Source organism: Puma concolor, chromosome E4 (genome assembly GCF_028749965.1).
Source record: "Puma concolor isolate L17-30 chromosome E4, mPumCon1.1.hap2, whole genome shotgun sequence".
NCBI lineage: Eukaryota > Metazoa > Chordata > Mammalia > Carnivora > Felidae > Puma > Puma concolor.
The window spans coordinates 25,571,789-25,589,698 of NC_141683.1; the positions used below are offsets into that span (position 1 = coordinate 25,571,789).

A 17,910-nucleotide genomic window follows, 5' to 3' on the forward strand; every position below is an offset into this window, starting at 1 on the left:
TCACGAACAATGAGATCATGACCTGAGCTGAAATCAAGAGTCAGACGCTTAACCAACTGAGCCACCCAGATGCCCCTCCGCATCCCCTTGAAAAAGAGAGCCACCCCTCCTCCATCTCAGCCTGAAACACAGAGAGTGTAAAATGTTCTAACTCAAGACAAAGGTCTAGAGGACCCCGGCAGCTGTCACAAGTTTCCCTATCACTTGAAGCCTCTTGGCTCTGGCCTGGGGCAGCTGGAGTCCACATCCAGAAGCACCTTGTGTCTTGTCCTTCTCTGTTAGAGCTCCAGTTAAGAACAACACGGTGCTGCTCTGTACTCACTCATCCTCTTCACTTGCTGTTTCCTCTTATATATGCATGAAACCCTGTTCTTGTACATTCTCCAAGGTAAATGAAAATATTTTTAAATAAGCACAGAGAAAAAGTTTTATTCCCTGTCCAGTCTACAAAAAGGCACTGTCAGGAAGAATTCCACTCCACAGCTGAGTGTCGCAGGAATCGTTGGTGCACAGCCTTCCTCTCTGGAGCTCCAAAAGTTCAGAAATACTAACCCACTAGAGATAATGTTTAGGATACCTAGTACCTGTCCAGAACCTCACCTCCATGCATGTCCTAAACATAAAGACGAGAAGACCATAAAAATGGTCTCTTTTTATTATTCACATGGTCTGAACCATGTGAAATAACCTACAAAATGACAATTTCATTAGATTTAACCTCATAGGATCCTTAAAAAACAAATCAGACATTTTGCTAAAGAAAGGAGGAAAAATCCATCATTTCCTGGGTGGCTCCACCCCAAGACCACTTCCTATTAGTCCTTAGTAACAAAAACACTTTGCAGGAAGGTTAACACCTATGGAGCACCTTGTAAGACAGGCTTGGCATTGTTAATAAACATCCTTTTACTCACTCATGCCATATCTGTATGCATATCCATATCCATTCCTAGCCCCTAAGAGCTCACAGAGGAACAAGCAAGTGAATGGGCAAATACAACACAGCATGGAAACTGCTACTCTACGGACAAGCTTGATTACAATTTTTACACTGACTAGGCCCAGTTGTTTGTATGTGGGCCTCACCAACCAGACAATGCAACACTCGGGGGCAGGTACCATGTTCTCTTTGTCTTTGAATCTCCAGCATCAGCAGGGTTTATGTATATAAGTCAGTGCTCAGTGGTATTTGTTGAATGACTAAATGACCCTTAGAGGCCTAGTGAGCTCTGTAAGACAGGTGAGCACGCAGTGTTTCTGTTACAAACTTTAAGGTTCCTATATTTTAGACCAGACTGCTAATTATAGCACTAGAAAGAGAATAACAGATTTCTGACCATAGAACTAGAAAGAAAAGCAGGAAAAAAAAGGGGGGGGGAGGGCACTACTCTTTATAATCAAGATAAGTCTGAAATTACAGACTAAAGTCAGCCCCTAGCTGGGAGTATAGCAACATCTTTTTCACTCTCAGTTTAACATCTTTTGATTTCAATGGATTTTCCTTGCTTTACAAGTATAATATCATTAAGAGCAAAAGAAATGAAAGGTGTTTTGTGAACTAAAGCAAAGAGGACAAACACAAACCACTCTCCCGTTTTGTCTTTTGGAAAAGGAGTGTCCACTGAAGGTGCAGGGGAAGTGGTATTATTCCCTCTGGGGTTGGGGTGCATTTTATGAGTTCAGAAAAAGCCAAAAAAAAAAAAAAAAAAAAAACACCTCATGTGGGCACCAAAATAGGTAATTAAATGTTGAATTAAAGGATCCAGAGCAGGGGAGAGATTAGGCTGGCTGCCAGGCAGTCACTGTTGAAGGAGGTATAAAACACACACACACACACACACACACACACACACACACACACACACGTCTGCAAAACCCTTCCCAGACTTAAAAAAAATGTCACTTGCATCACCTATTAAACTCATAGAGCAATCATTTCTAAAAGAAACAGTAGGAAGAAAACTAGACTCAAAAAAATTCTTTCAAAGTTGAGTATTTTGACGTTGGCTGAAGAAATGTTTGCCTCTTGTCACATAATCAAAGCTGTGGAAAAGGGCAGCATAGATCTCTTCCTGATATGAAATCTTAGATTGAAATCTAAAGGAGAGAGACTGGCCTGAGCCCCATGCTGCTTTGGAAGTAGGGGGATTCTTTATCCTAATGAATTGTCTCATCAATTTAACTGCACATTTGATCCCAAGACCCTTTGTAGGCCTGATGACCCAGGCAGGCCCTTAAGTGAGGCCTGTCCCCAGGGTGGCCCACTCCAACACAGCCACCAGCAGACAGGAAAAGGCCATTGGGGAGATTCTTATTTTATTATGTAAATCACAGGAAGCCACATTTAGCTGCTTCTCCCCTGCACAGCATCCCTATTCCTATCCACTGGCCACCAGCACAGGAGGAGGAAGTCTGTCAGCATAAATGAAAATGACAGGGCTGTCTGCTCCCGTTTGACAGCGAGGGTCCTCCACAAGCACCTAACTGAACGCTCATGGTTAGGTTTCTCTTTTTCTCTCTTAAACCCATTTCAGTCCATTACTTCCAAGGAGTGCAAAGGGCAACATAAGTGGCAGAGGGTGGAAGTCAAGTTCAAAAGCCCTGTGGGGAAAGAAAGTATAGACTTTAAGTCAGACTTTGGAATCCTGAGTCTCAGTTCTTCGATCTATGTGACCTCAGGCATATGACTTAATTTCTCTGGGCCTCAGGTTCCCCTCCATAAAATGAGGTTAATAATATCAATATACACCTTCCAAGGCTCTTGTGAGGGGGAGCTGCTAAGGCCAGTGGTTTTGTGAGGGCTGTATGACTTCACTCTGATCAAATATGAAACTGAAGAATGATGTCCAGATAAGGCCCAGGCGTGCACAATTTCTGCCTGTGTGCATGGCTAGGATGCTGGCATTTCAGGGAGCCAGCTCTATGAGTTTAAGGCCAAAGTGGACGAGGCTTCCACCATGATGGACACAGCACATTCCCATGGACATGACCCACACCACTGCAAAATTCTCTCCCTACTCTAGAATTCCTGAGGTAGCCAACTTTATCCAGCCCAGGATAAAACCCAGACTGCCAAGACCAGTCAATGTCTTTCTTTTCAAAGAACATAAAGTAATCCAAGAAGGATCCAGAGAATTCATTCTAACGGGAAATCAGTCTTGCTATTAAATAAAATCACCCTCTTCAATCAAAATCTATACACTTGTCAAGACATCTGTCAAAAATTATAACTGCTGCAGACAAGTAGAAAAAACGGCCACACAGCAGCAGAAAATCCCTTTGGCTGAAAAGTACGTCAAGAATTCTTTCATTTAACTTCTAGGCCAGAGTGCGATGTTAATTTAAAGCTAACCACAAAATTAGCTACTGCTTTTCTTTTGAGAAGGGGGATTAGAGAAGGTGACTTGTGAATGCTCTCTTCTTCCAACCTACAAAAAGGGACGAGTCTGGCATGCAGACCTAGCCCTGTAGAGAAACTCCGTTCGCCAGCTCCTGTGTGTTTCTTAGTTTGTTGCTGTTGCCATTGTTCCCCGCCCTCCTGACCAAGAGACCCACAGACTAACATTTGTTTTTTCTGTTTTAGATTCATTTCTGTCTGTGAGTGAATTCATGAAGACAAAGTCTGTGGTATCTGCTGGATCCCAAAAGTGTGGAAAGACAAAAGACCACAACTCTCTCTTAACTTCAGCTCAGAACCAATCTCATGCCAACAGCTCAGAAAATTACTTCCGTCATCACTGCTCCAAAACGGAGCCCCTCCACCCTCTACCCAGCTCCCAGCCCAGGCCCTGGGGACCCACACTGCTGTTTGTATTGGCACCTGCAAGGAGCTTGTTCACACACATCCAGACTACTAGAACAAGAGAGTTCAGAAGGGCCCTCCAACGAGTGAGGGACCCAGGAGGAAAGTGACAGGCGAGATCTAATGCCCTGCAGTAGCCCGTTTTCACTGCCACTTTGGCTTTACCTCATCACCTGCCAGAAGCTATTCGAACACTCTGAGCAACTCTGGTTCCCAGAAAGCCAAAAAGTAGGATCAGTTTCTCCCTCCAGGCAGCCTCTTTAGATTCAAGGGCTCCTTTTACCCTGCCTAGAGAGACCCACAATCCCTAAAATAAGAAGCAGCACTCTGAAAACTGTACTCATTACTCAACTCTTCAGAGATTAGGCCTTCTCCCACATCCTCACCGGCCCCCAAACAGTCCTCATCTGTGAGTAGGAATGATAACACAACATGCTTTGTTGTGTCTTCTTCCAGGGTGGTGGAGATTAACTGAGAAACACACACTTAGCACAGTGCCTAACACATAGTAGTACTCAATAAGTTAGTTATTATTGAGGTTATTTTTATACTTCTAAAAATGAGGTATAGTTATCGTTAAGAAACTATCTTCCTTTAAAAAAGAAAAGAGAAAAAGAAAGGGAAAGGGAAGAAAGGAAAGGAAAGGAAAGGAAAGGAAAGGAAAGGAAAGGAAAGGAAAGGAAAGGGAAAAGAAAAGAAAAGAAAAGAAAAGAAAAGAAAAGAAAAAGAAAATAAATCTTCCTAAAAGGCATGTTATTCTAACCAAGTATAAATGTTCCATGGTCAATTCTCAGTTTCTTGCACAAACAGAAAAAACAGGTATGACAAAAAATCCTAAACAATAGGGGCACCTGGGTGGCTCAGTCGGTTAGGCATCCAACTTCAATTCAGGTCATGATCTCATGGCTGGTGAGTTCGAGCCCTGTGTCGGGCTCTGTCCCGACAGCTCAGAGCCTAGAGCCTGCTTCGGAATCTGTGTCCCGCCCCACCCCCCCCCCCCCAACCTCTGCCCCTCCCCTGCTCTGCATGCTCTCTCTCTCTCTTTCTCTCAAAAATAAGTGAACATTTAAAAAAATCTTAAACAATAGGTATTCTAAAGGTTGTTATTTAGATTTTGAATACATTATGTGAAGTGGTTATGCACATAGATCCATTTATCAAGAAAGAGCTGTGGGGCGCCCGGGTGGCTTAGTGGGTTAAACATCCGACTTCAGCTCAGGTCATGATCTCACAGTCTGTGAGTTCGAGCCCCGCGTGGGGGTCTGTGCTGACAGCTCAGAGCCTGGAGCCTGCTTCGGATTCTGTGTCTCCCTCTCTCTCTGCCCCTCCCCTGCTCGTGCTCTGTCTCTCTCTGTCTCAAAAATAAATAAAAACACTTAAAAAAATTAAAAAAAAAAAAGAAAGTAAGAAAGAGCTGTCTGGTACCAACTATGTGTAGAGCACTACACTATACATGCACACACACACTCACACATACTCACACACACACATATTTTTAACATTTCTGAGCACCTATATGGGCCAGGCATTATTTTAGGCACTAGAGATACACACATAAATAAGACATGCCTTCACCTACTTTACACTGTGCGGGCTGGGTGCTTCCCCAGGGCCCGTAGTCTGTTCATAACACACATACTCACAATTTTAATCACATATTAAATTATTACATAAACTGATTAAATAGGAGTACAAAAAAGTGTTTCTGTGAAAAATAAGTTGAATGCTTTGGAAAGACTTGATGAAGACAAGTTGCCAAAAACAAATTGTCGATAAATTAATTAGGTGCGGGCAAGACAATGGTAAAACACTGTGGTGGTGGAGCTTAAAAAATCTGGAAATAGTATGCATTTTATTTCTGAAATGTATTTAAGAACCCACTTCACTTAAAGAAACTGAAACTGGAAATCACCCATAATGTGTTAAGGGTGTACTTTCTTTTTTTTTTTTTTATTATGAAACTTATTGTCAAATTGGTTTAGATACAACACCCAGTGCTCATCCCAACAGGTGCCCTCCTCACTACCCATCAACCACCCGCCTCTCCCTCCCACCCCCCATAAACCCTCAGTTTGTTCTCAGTTAAGGGTGTACTTTCTGAAAGAAAGTCAACAGAACTCTGCTTGGGTCTTACACTAGAAGAAAAGGCCTTGGCCCATGTCAAGAGATTTAGGAATGTGTATACATTTATATATTCTTAAGTTAAAACGCTTAGGGATTGTATGTTTTATTTTTTTTAAGATTCTCTGCTTTAACTGACTTTTGGGGTTGACTGATCAACAACTGGTCCAATTGCTCCACATTAAGAAGGTGTTCCCTGTATACATGCCAGTTTCTCTCAGGTTGATAGCAAAATGAGTTTACGTTCCCTTGGGCCAATCTAACTAGGTAACAGAGAAAGCTGGCCTGGGATTTTATAAAACAGACCTGTTAAATACCTCTCATACAGAAAACGTGTGGGTAGAACACTGAATTTTAGCCATATTTCTAGAGACCAAGATGCTAATTCTTATAAGCATGAGCCACACATATTACTCATAGCCTGAAGCAGGGGCGAAGAGATGAGGGATGCCCCCCGTGCCACCTCAGCTTTGGCCAGAGGTCTGGACACAGCCCATTGGCTGATTCAACAATTGATGTTCCAACATGGCATGGAGAAAATGTCTCACAGGATGCTTTATTGAAAGAAAAGGCACAAATACCAAGTATCAAGGAGTCTCAAGGGGTGAGCTCCCTTGCCAAGACCCCTTGATCACCAGTCTAATACGCTTCTGTTTATTTGCATAGAACGCTGGATTTCTATGCCACATGACAATTCCAGGCACTGAAACTGAAGCGACATCATTAGCTTCCCACCGGAGCTTTATGCCATCAAGATGCAATCTGTCAAGGGAGGCTGCACAGGGCCTCATGTCAAGTGCAGTCTGCAGCTCAGAAAGCAAGCAAAAAGGGAGGCTTCAGCAGAGTTTCAGTCACCTGACAATATTCTTTAAAAAGATATTTAACATGTAGAGGATTCCGTTGATGGAGAGAAAAATACCAACCCCCCCCCCTTTTTTTTTCTTTAAAGACAAGAAATTGGTATGAAAGGAGGGAAAAGAACTGGGGGAGCCTTTGTATATTGAGAGCTGAGTTTATTTTTACTTTCTGCCAACAGAGGCAAGGTAATTCTATAAGCATCATTTAACTTTCTCCCTAGAAACAAAACAGAGTAAGGCAGTTAATGCCTTGCGTTCTCCATCTCCAATTCCAACTCCAGCATCACTTGTTTTTCCCCTAGAAAATTAAATTGAGCCTCACAGAATGGCACCCAAATGTGTGATTTCAAAGGCAGATCCCCAAACTGATGGGATCCTCAGTGAGAGCATGAGGAGCCATTTTCCATTTCAACTCGGAGTCAGAAAATCTGCAGGTCGCATTTTCTTCATTAGGGGTAAGCCTAGATAACCTCTAGGATTTCTCTCCTTTCCAAAGGAATAAAAAAAAAAAAAAAAAATGAGTTTCAGTTACAGCTGTTGAATTTTAAGTCAGGTATTGGAAGAAATTCCTAATTTGAGAGCTGTCAATCACCAGAACAGGTTCCAAAATAGGTTGTGGAATCTTCTTCCCTAGAGACAGTTAAAAATAGCCCAGGCAGCCATCTGTCTTGCTAGGGTGCAGCCCTGCCAGGAGGCGGGTGACAAAACAAAACCCCGCTTCCCTCCAGGAGAGAAGTGATGAGCTCCGTACGGAAAAAGGGAAGGAACAGAAGCCCATCTGGGCCCAGGTAGAGCTGTGGACGGACTTCCTGCAGCAAGGGAAGCCCAGAGCTGCGGAGAGGAAAATAGTAGGGGAAGAGACAGGAAATAACAACACAGCTCAGCGCCCTGTGGGGAGAGCTGAGCCAATCTGCTTCCTAGCTGTGGCAGCTCCATTTGGTCCTGGAGACCGGGAGCTCAGCCACAGATCCTGGGGGAGGGTGTTACTCCCCTCCCCCGTTCCCAAAAGGAGGTACACATGAAGCCAAAGTGGAAGATGGAAACTGTCAGATAAATCCAAGATCTTCCCAGGTCACCAAGAGCGCCCATGGAGCACCTCCAAAAAGTTTTCTTTTAAAATACAGTCCTTTTGTTTCTTTGGCCATCTGTCATCCTACCCACTTCCTGCATTTCTTTCATTGCTACGGAAAGCTCTCTTGGGGATGAAATGGAACAAAACCTTCACGGACCTTTAAAAACCTAACTCCAATGGGAAATGCAAGAGACAGCATTGCTACGGCCCTTAACCTTTGCAAATCTGGAATTGGCCCTCTCCCTGCAGACGCGAGCAGGCCTCTGACACCGCCCCCCCCCCCAACCCTGTGCAACCACCACAAATGTCCGCACTTGGGGCTTTCAACTAAGCCTTTGTTCCCAACACTGTGTCTTCCCACAGCACACTGGAGTCAGGCACGTGGAGCTGTCAACATGGGTCTTTGGGTAACCAGCTTTGCCGGTAGACAAAACACAGGGAGCCCACTGTTTTCTAAGCCCATACAGTGCAAGGGGTCCCCCGCAAGGCAAAAGAGGAGGGCAGTGACTGAGGACTCACTGAGCTGAGGTAGGCAGCAAACTGAAGATGGGGGCGAGGGATGGCCACCAGCTGTTGAGAGCCAGACGTGAGGGAGTACAAGGCAAAACCAGTGCCTGAGGCTCAATTCTTTAAAAAAGAATTTTCTCTGGCTGTGGTTGCCAGCTAAGGAGAAACCTGAAGCTCAGGCATGCAGCCTGGTGATTTTTCTCCCCCTTCAGTAAAGCCAGTGAAATTTGCGAAGATAACTAGAAGAAAATCAATACTGCAGGGCCCCAGATTTAAGATGAGCTTTTGCAGAAGAGAAATCTGAGTCTGTTCTGTCCTTGCAGCTGTCCTAAGTCAGATGAGAGAAGGCTTCTACCCTAACAGAAGGAACCAGACTTATTGAGAAGAACAAGAAGCTAATGGACATGAAAGGGCCCTGTAAGTTCACATAGCCCAAAACAAATGAAAGAGATTATGATCGGTGCTAAGAGCATCAGGGCTGTCCTCAAACCGAGTGGCTAAATGGGAGCAGTGTCACCTAGAAAAGCAGAGACTGCATTCTGGGACATCTCCTGTGGCCCTCTAGGGGCTCAGCTAGGGCACCATCTTCTATCTGGCTGGTCTTGGGGCAAAGTCACCTATGAAAAGGATCAGGCTCCCTCCCTTCTTTTGCCGGATGCCACATGACACCTGGCCAGAAATCTTAACCCTCTGGAATGTGCTGGACACTGTGGCGGAAATCCAGAACTTGGGAACAGCATATTGAGAAGCGTCTCTCCTCAGAACCTAACAGGTGCAAAGGGATGGCTCTATCCAGAACCCGCCCGACGAAATCCAGGGTTTGCTCCTTTCTCAGAGCTGGAATCTTCAACACCTTCAGGATTCATTCATCAGATATGGGGTTTGGACTGCTTAAGGCCTTAGGGAATTACAACTAAGCAGCAGAGAGCTGGTTTCCAAAGAGAAGACCGAGCAGATAATGGCAGGAATAAGGCTTCCTCTAGAGGTTGTCCCCTTCACCAGTCCATTACCTCCTGCCTGCCCCTTGCAGACTACAGGGAAGCCAGTACAGACAGGTAAGCAGGTGTCCTGTTCTTCGAGCTCTGCTGGCAAGGAGAACCCATATTATCTTTCTATAGCCTGGAGCTGGTAAAAGAAGGGAAGGAAGGAACTAACAATGGAGTAACCAACCCACCAGCTTCCCATTCATTCTCATAACTCAACATGATGAGGCTGGCTGGCTGCCTGCCAGCCAGTATTCTCCCTAAAAGGATAGAGCTGAAAAGCCTGTCAAATCAGAGTGTGGGACAGTAAAAGAGTATTGAACTAGACATCAAAAGATCTTGGGGGGGGTGGGTGGGCAGAGAGGTTAATTAATGCAAAGGAACAGGAAGGTACTTTTGGGGTATAGGAATGTTCAATACATTTATTATGATTGTGGTTACACAAGTGTGTATGTACATGGTCAGAACTCACTGGACTGTAAGTTTAAAACAGGTGCACTTTAGGGGCGCCTGGGCAGCTCAGTTGGTTAAGCTTCTGACTCTTTTTTTTTTTTTTTTTTTTTTTTTTAAATTTTTTTTTTTCAACGTTTATTTATTTTTGGGACAGAGAGAGACAGAGCATGAACAGGGGAGGGGCAGAGAGAGGGAGACACAGAATCGGAAACAGGCTCCAGGCTCTGAGCCATCAGCCCAGAGCCTGACGCGGGGCTCGAACTCACGGACCGCGAGATCGTGACCTGGCTGAAGCCGGACGCTTAACCGACTGCGCCACCCAGGCGCCCCTAGCTTCTGACTCTTGATCTCAGCTCAGGTCTTGATCTCAGGGTCATGAGTTCAAGCCCTGCATTAGGTTCCATGCTGTGCGTGAAGCCTACTTTAAAAAGTAAATAAATAGGGGCGCCTGGGTGGCGCAGTCGGTTAGGCGTCCGACTTCAACCAGGTCACGATCTCGCGGTCCGTGAGTTCGAGCCCCGCGTCAGGCTCTGGGCTGATGGCTCAGAGCCTGGAGCCTGTTTCCGATTCTGTGTCTCCCTCTCTCTCTGCCCCTCCCCCGTTCATGCTCTGTCTCTCTCTGTCCCAAAAATAAATAAACGTTGAAAAAAAAAAACATTAAAAAAAAAAACAGTAAATAAATAAATAAATAAATAAATAAATAATAAAAATAAATAAAATGTGTGCATTTTATAGTATATAAATTATATCTCAATAAAGTTTGATAAATAGATTGAAAAATCTTCATTCTAAATTCTATTCTGTCTTTGTTAACTGTGTGACCTTGTACAAGTCACTTAGTCTACCTAACGCTTCAGTTTTCCCATCTGTTAAATGGGGTTAATAATTTTTGCCCTGCTTACTTCACATGATTTTTAAGGTCAAATGACATCTTATATGTGAATTCACATCACAAAGTGTAAGATACTAAATAAATATGAAGTACTTATAATTAATGTTTGCTCTATAACACTTGGGACATCCCTCGCTGTACATTTCCTGATGACCTTAAGTCACGGAGGGGAAATTCTGTTTTATATAATTGCTGATGATTCAGAAATCTTTCCCCTAGAAAACCTTGACCTCCGAATTCTTTCTGCTTGCTTCTGGCTATCTGCTTGCCCACCTCTTCACTATGTAAATGTAACTTATTGTGGGTGCATAGGCCCTTCTGGCTCCCACAGATAAGTACCCCAACATGAGAGCACAGACTCGGAACACTGCCGCTTGACCAGAATGCAGGTGCCACGTCTGATACCATTCTGAAACTGCGGACTCTTCCCTTCCTGGGGAAACTAGCTGGCATTTTACGCATTGCCACAGAGAGTTCCTCGTAGAAGGACAAAATGGGGAAAAACACAGAAGCCTGGGCAGTTAGGTACAAATCTACCCAGCTGGGGGGATGAGCTAAAAGGGACTGAGATGATCTAATCCAATGCCTTCATTTAAAAAAAACTAAGAGGGGCGCCTGGGTGGCGCAGTCGGTTAAGCGTCCGACTTCAGCCAGGTCACGATCTCGCGGTCCGTGAGTTCGAGCCCCGCGTCGGGCTCTGGGCTGATGGCTCAGAGCCTGGAGCCTGTTTCCGATTCTGTGTCTCCCTCTCTCTCTGCCCCTCCCCCGTTCATGCTCTGTCTCTCTCTGTCCCAAAAATAAATAAACATTGAAAAAAAAAATTTTTTTTTAAATAAATAAATAAATAAAATAAAAAAAAATAAAAAAAACTAAGAAACTAATTCTCTGAGAGGCCAGGAATTCAAAGCTACGCAAAATTGTTAGGTAGGTTCTGAAGCAGATGCTTCAACCTCTCCACCCAGCCCACTCCCCACCCACATACAGTCACTTTCCCTAAGACCCTCTCCTTTCCCCAGTGGCATCTAGTAGCCTTCGACCCTTATCAAAAGCTGTAATCGCAGGGGCCTGAGTGGCTCGGTCAGTTAAGTGTCCAACTTTTGATTTCAGTTCAGGTCATGATCTCACAGTTTGTGAGTTCGAGCCTTGTGTCAGGCTCTGTGCTGAGAGTGTGGAGACTGCTGGGGATTCTCTGTCTCCCTCTCTCTGTGCTCCTCCCCCACTTGCTCTCTCTACCCGCCTCCCAAAAGTAAATAAATAAACTTAAAAAAAAAAAAAAACTCTGATGGGAAACAAATGTGATCACACACTAATGTATAAATAAACAGCACTTTTGGGTAAGGTGAGGAAGAAGACCATTTTTAAACCGGTCAAGCTAATAGTAGAAGAGATGTCTTTAGCCCATCCTCACACAGGGGCCCTGACAACAGCCCCCAAATCACACCCAATAGCTGGTTTTTTACCCAGCCTTAGGCAAATAGAGAACTAAAGCTTGCAACTCTTCCAGATCAGTTCAAGTGGGCTTACAAAGAAGTTCAAGTGGGCCTGCAGAGATCAGGTTTTGTCTGCAAGCCTGCCTTATCGTCCTCTAGAGCCTGTGCCATAAGCGGTAACACTGTCCCTTGGAAAGGTGTGTCACACGTCTTGCCTAAATGGAAATCAGAGCTCCATACACGCCCTGCCATTCTTCCTTGCAAATGCTCCTTTTAAATCCACATCTTAAGAATACCATTCACTCCGGTTTCACCTGGTGGAGAGAGAAAACAAATCTCACATTTGTCCACTTTTCACCCAAAGCCACCATCATCTCTCACTTTATTCCCACCAAGAGTCTTGTGGGCACCCTTCCTTCCACTTTTTACCATTAACATCTATTTTTACCCCCGGCGAGCAGTGCAATCTTTAAAATGAACAAATCTGGGCACCTGGGTGGCTCAGTGGGTTAAGTGTCTGACTCTTGGTTTCGGCTCAGGTCATGATCTCACCATTCATGAGCTCAAGCCCCGCATCGGGCAGTGTGCTGACAGTGCAGAGCCTGCTTGGGGATTCTGTCTCCCTCTCTCTCTGCCCCCCCCCTCCCGCTTGCTCTCTCTCTCTTTCCCTAAATAAATAAATAACTGATAAACAAAGCATATCCAAGGTGTTACTCCCATGCTCATTGTCCTCCGGGGGCACCTGGAACCCAATGCCCAGTCTGAGCCGTGCTCTCCAGGCTCCATGTGGTCTGATGCTGCCTGCTTATCCCACCTCACTCCCGTCCCTTTCCCGCTGGCTTTCTGCCTCGTGGTCACACAGACCATCTTTCTGTTCCTCAGACACACGCGGCTCCGTGCACCTTCAGACCTTAGCACCTGCTGCCTCCTGGGCCCCCAGACCTGCCATTGGCTGACTCTTGCTCCCCATCCCGCGGCCAGCTCAGATGTCGCCTCCAACAGGCCTTCCCTGACCGCATCTGGGTTAGGTAAGCCCCCACTCTGAGCACCGCACTTTATTTTTATTTCCTTCTCAACACTCCACTTTCTGAATTCAACTGATCCATGTGTCTACTGTGTATTTCTCCCACCAGGATTGCAGCTCCGTGAAAGCAGAGTTGCTTGTCTTGCTGATAACGCTATCGCCAGCACCAGGCTGGAGCCTGGCACGTAGTGGACACGCATCACTACATGTCAAGGACATGAATGAAAACATGAAGGAATGAATATTTTTCATAGAAGTTGAATTGAATGTCTTTTAAGAAAGGGCAGAGCCCTCGGGTAGGCCCCGCAGAGACAGTGTCCTGGGTCCCGCCTGCACTCCTAAGAAACGCCAACGTTGGCACAGGCTTCACCAACAGGGAAATGCATCTAGAGGATGGGAGGTGAGATCACGTGCTTCCATCAGGCATTTCCCTAAGTAATCATCGACACTCATCCTCTGAGATACCCATAACACCAACTCTAGCATCGATCTGAAGGAAACCTATTCATTTGGGCTGACAAAAACATGCTGTCATTTTCATTTCCATGACAAAGCATGCCAATGTAGCAGAAATATTTTGATTGATTGAACATCTTGCTTGCAATCCAAGTGGCAATTGATCAGCTCACCAAGGGACAAATAGTTCAACAACTCAAGTTGAAAGCAGAAAGTCTTTTCTCTCTTTCTCTACTTACAAGACATAAGTAAGGTACTGAAAATTCAGGAAATTACTAATATTTAAAATTTTCTTTTAGGAGACACTAAACCGTGACACCGTCACCCATTTTGTCTGGAATCAGGTAAAATACCTATATGTGTGTGTGTATCTATAAATTAGACAACAAGCAACCAGAAGCACTGTGATAGCCTGTACTGCCTGCAGAACGTCAACTCCAAGGCCAGTGAGGCATCTCCAGCAACGCCTTCGTTCCCGGCGCCACAGACACCAAATGAAATAATAGAACTGAAAGCACTTTGAGTCTGAAAACAAGCTACAGAAATTTTTTAAGGAGAAAAAAAAAACACACACAAATACAAATACAGTCTGTAAGAGGAGGGGACAAAAAGATATTGCATGAAGAAAGAGTCAAGGTGTTAATTACTGAAGAGTGCTTCAGGTTGAAGAGAGGCGTCCTCGACTATCCCTCTGCCTCCTGAGGCCACCCAGCTCTGCTTTTCGAGGGTCAGAAGTGATCGACTCCCTCTGCAACAGGCTGTTTACTCAGTGGCCCTTCTGACAGCCAAAATGCTGGGAGCTGCTCAGGTGCTGGGGCGAGGCCGGCCAAGCAGGCCAGCGCAGGTTTCCACCACACCCAGGTTTCAGCTTTTAGAAAATGAAAATGGCCAAAAGACTTTTAATGAGTTGGTAATGATTTAAGTATGTGCAGTGATATGCTTGCAAGATAAGACAAAAGGAACCTAACCAAGAATACAGTCAACTGTGATGAATGCGGTTCTGCAACCACCCACTCCCCTCCTCTACCCCCCACGCCCCCATCCCCCCACCCTGGCACAAAATTAAGACGCTTCTGAAAAAGAACTAAGGCTGGAAGATCCTATGCCTCCCTCCATACCCTCTGTGCAGAAGCCCACCGATACCCTTCCTAAAAAAGCACTCTATTCTTTTCTCTAAACTCTCCTGAACAGAGTATTCAACAGCCTTCCTTTGTATTTTCATCTTATTGCTCCACAAACACCTGGCTTCTGCCTGGTGTCAGCCCAGCCTCTCAACTGCTTACTGAGGACAGGACTAAACTTGAGTTGTTTCTTGCAGACAAAAGTACAATGGTGGCCGTTAAGATCACTTACTTGAAAGAAAACTGGTTTTAAGCTGATTAATAAACTGCACGCTTACACGTTCTCACACTTGGTATGTCTCTAAAACACCCCAGCAAGATAAGAGATGGGAAAATGGCTCCCTTGGTTAATTGAGAAGGAATGAAAAAGAAAAGAATTAAAAAAAAAAAAAAAAGGCCCTGATAAGTACGCACATGCCATTCTTTTGTACAACATTTTTGCAAGGAGATTTGATTTTCTTCACTCAAATTTATCCGATTTTGGAGTTTGTAATACCAAAATAAATCTATAAGGTCCTCCAATATTCCATTCTCAGCTCTAAAATAGATTTTGTTTAGGGGCATCTGGGTGGCTCAGTCGGTTGAGTGTCCGACTTCGGCTCAGGTCATGATCTCACGGTTCGTAGGTTCGAGCCCCGTGTCGGGCTCTGGGCTGACAGCTCAGAGCCTGGAGCCTGCTTCGGATTCTGTGTCTCCCTCTCTCTCTGCCCCTCCCCCGCTCATGCTCTGTCTCTCTCTGCCTCTCAAAAATAAAGGAACGTAATAAAAAAAATTTTAAATAAATTTTGTTTAACATTAAGTCAAGGCACTTAGATTGCTATAAATAAGAATGATTCTAGTTCATGAGTAAGATGGCTTTTCAAACAATCAACAACAGCATGTCATAATCACCTGCTAAACGTCCAGCACTATGTTAAATACCAGTGATGGGTACGAAAGAAGTATAAAATAGAGTTACTGTCATCTACACCTAACAATCTAGAGACAGCCCTCAATTAATTTACCAACAGAAGATGTTACATAATAAGGCTATTTGTAATTTCAAACACATTTCGCCATAAAAGGCATGCTATGGGGTTTCAGTTCTCAGGTGGGTAGAGAACCAATTTAGCCTGTAATGTAACTGAAATACTGAGTATGTGCAAACGAAACCTGAGGTGGAAAACTGGGATAACACTAGAATTATCTAATGTGTGTATGGTGCTTTGTTACCTACCGAGTTTCACATATACATAAACTTCACCATGACACTGTGGATTGGGGGTGTTTGGTAGGACAGCAATATTTCCAGTATTTCCAACCGCTGAGGAAACTGAGGCACAGAAAGCCCAGAAACTGCTGCAAAGTCACAAGGCTACAGTGGCAACAGAACCCTAACGCAACAGAACTCTAACTCTTTCAATTCCAAATCCCACTCTCTATCCACTAGCACAAAACTCAATGAGAAATAGGTGAGGAGTGTTTTGTTTTCCTTTGTTGTTCAAGAGTGGTGCCTGAGAAAGAGGAAATTTCATTTGGGAAAGATGAGGAGGTAAATGGAAACTTTTAGTGATTCAAAAGGAGGCTTAGGGGCACTTGTAGAAGCTTTTGACATCGATGGCACTGGTGCTTTATTGCTTTCATTTCACTGCGAGAGCCTCCCTCGTGGAGGGGCTGTTCCCCTCTTTCAGCTTGTCTTCGCCTTTTCAAGTTCACCTGCCAGGCTTAAGGTATGTTGGGGGAGGGTGTTCGACTTGGGTTTTAACTCATGAATGGGAATACACCATCCAGAAGGCTTTGAGAAGAATTTCCTGAGAGCCGGGTAAGCACTGGAAAAGAGAAAGGAAAGAGGAGGGTGAAGAAGAGGAACGTGTGTAGGAGAAAGATTGCCTGACCGAGAATTGAGCCGAATGGCAAGCCTAGAAAGAAAGGCTTGAGGGACGGCACTGTCCTATTAAAGAGTCCATGAGGAAGAGTGTTCAGTTAGCCCTCACCACCGCATCATCAGGCCAAGGCAGATGAAGGAGGAGGCGGCCCCAGTCATGACCCAGCTATGCATAAATGCGGTCCCTCCCCTCGGCGAGGGCCGACAGCTGAGAAGACATCGACAACATTACCAGATGGCAACACGAATACTCACACATCTATGACTTCGCAAAAACCCCTCTAAATGAATAAAAGTGCAAAGAGTTTCATTTATTCGTTCATTCATCCAATAATCCAATAAACATTTACTATGTGCCAAGTACCGCACGAGGTGCCAGAAAAACAAAGGTAAACAGGGACAGTCCCTGCCTTCAAGGAGCTCACGGTTTAGCAGGCGAGAAAGATGTACAAATACACAAGTGCAAATTGTCAACTGGTATGAATTTCTTTAGTTCGATACTGACTACAGCACTGGCACAGTAGGCTTCGAGCATAAACAGAGCCCGGCAGGTTCCCCAACATGCTCTACTTGGCAGACTTACTATTTATCATTTACCCATCCATATAAAGAGGCTCACACTAACACTTAGGCCAAATCTATGTTATTAATCACATATTTGCTGGCTAAGTCACTTTCCTGATGTCTACCCTGCCCAAGTCACTGTTTTGTTGCCAAGGGGGAAGAATGTGTGCGTGTAAATCTCACCCAAATTGTGTAAGAGCAACCTGAACTTGGGGTGGCACTGAAAGGGCTCACCATAGGCTGGCATGTCCTTTCAAGTACAGCCCAGAAAGCAACAGGTGATTCACTTCAACATCCTTGCGTCAATGTTATATAGGTCAAGTCCCATTAAACAAACTCCAAGAGAATGTCCCCCTTCTTTTGTCACAGCAAATAAAATCTTAGTTTATATTTGTTTGGGCTGTGTAATTTACAAAGCATTTATGAAATGATTATCTCATTTAATCAACACAGCAACCCCTAGTTATAAGCATTATATGGTCATCTTTCATCTGAAGAAGCTGAGGCCAGAAGTGAGAGAACTACGCAGGGCCATGCAATTAATGGCAAGGGTCAGGGCTGTATCTGGCACTCAAGCTTCCCCACCTCCAGTTGGGTGTTCTACCGAACTGTGGCTTACAATTCCCAAGACAACCACCCGTAATCTCTGTTACTTTGAAAGAAAAAAAATAAAAAGGAGGACAATAATTTCTACAGTCTCCTTGGATCCAACACATCGGATGAAAGTAAATCACAGGCCATTCTGTTCAGAATAGAAATAACAC

At 44.6% G+C, this 17,910-nt stretch overlaps 1 protein-coding gene across 6 annotated transcripts in view; it reads right to left on the bottom strand.

The window, feature by feature from the left end:
* SRGAP2 (SLIT-ROBO Rho GTPase activating protein 2) overlaps nucleotides 1-17,910 on the bottom strand; it is a 235,426-nt gene that overhangs the window by 197,255 nt on the left and 20,261 nt on the right. The window lies entirely within an intron of this gene.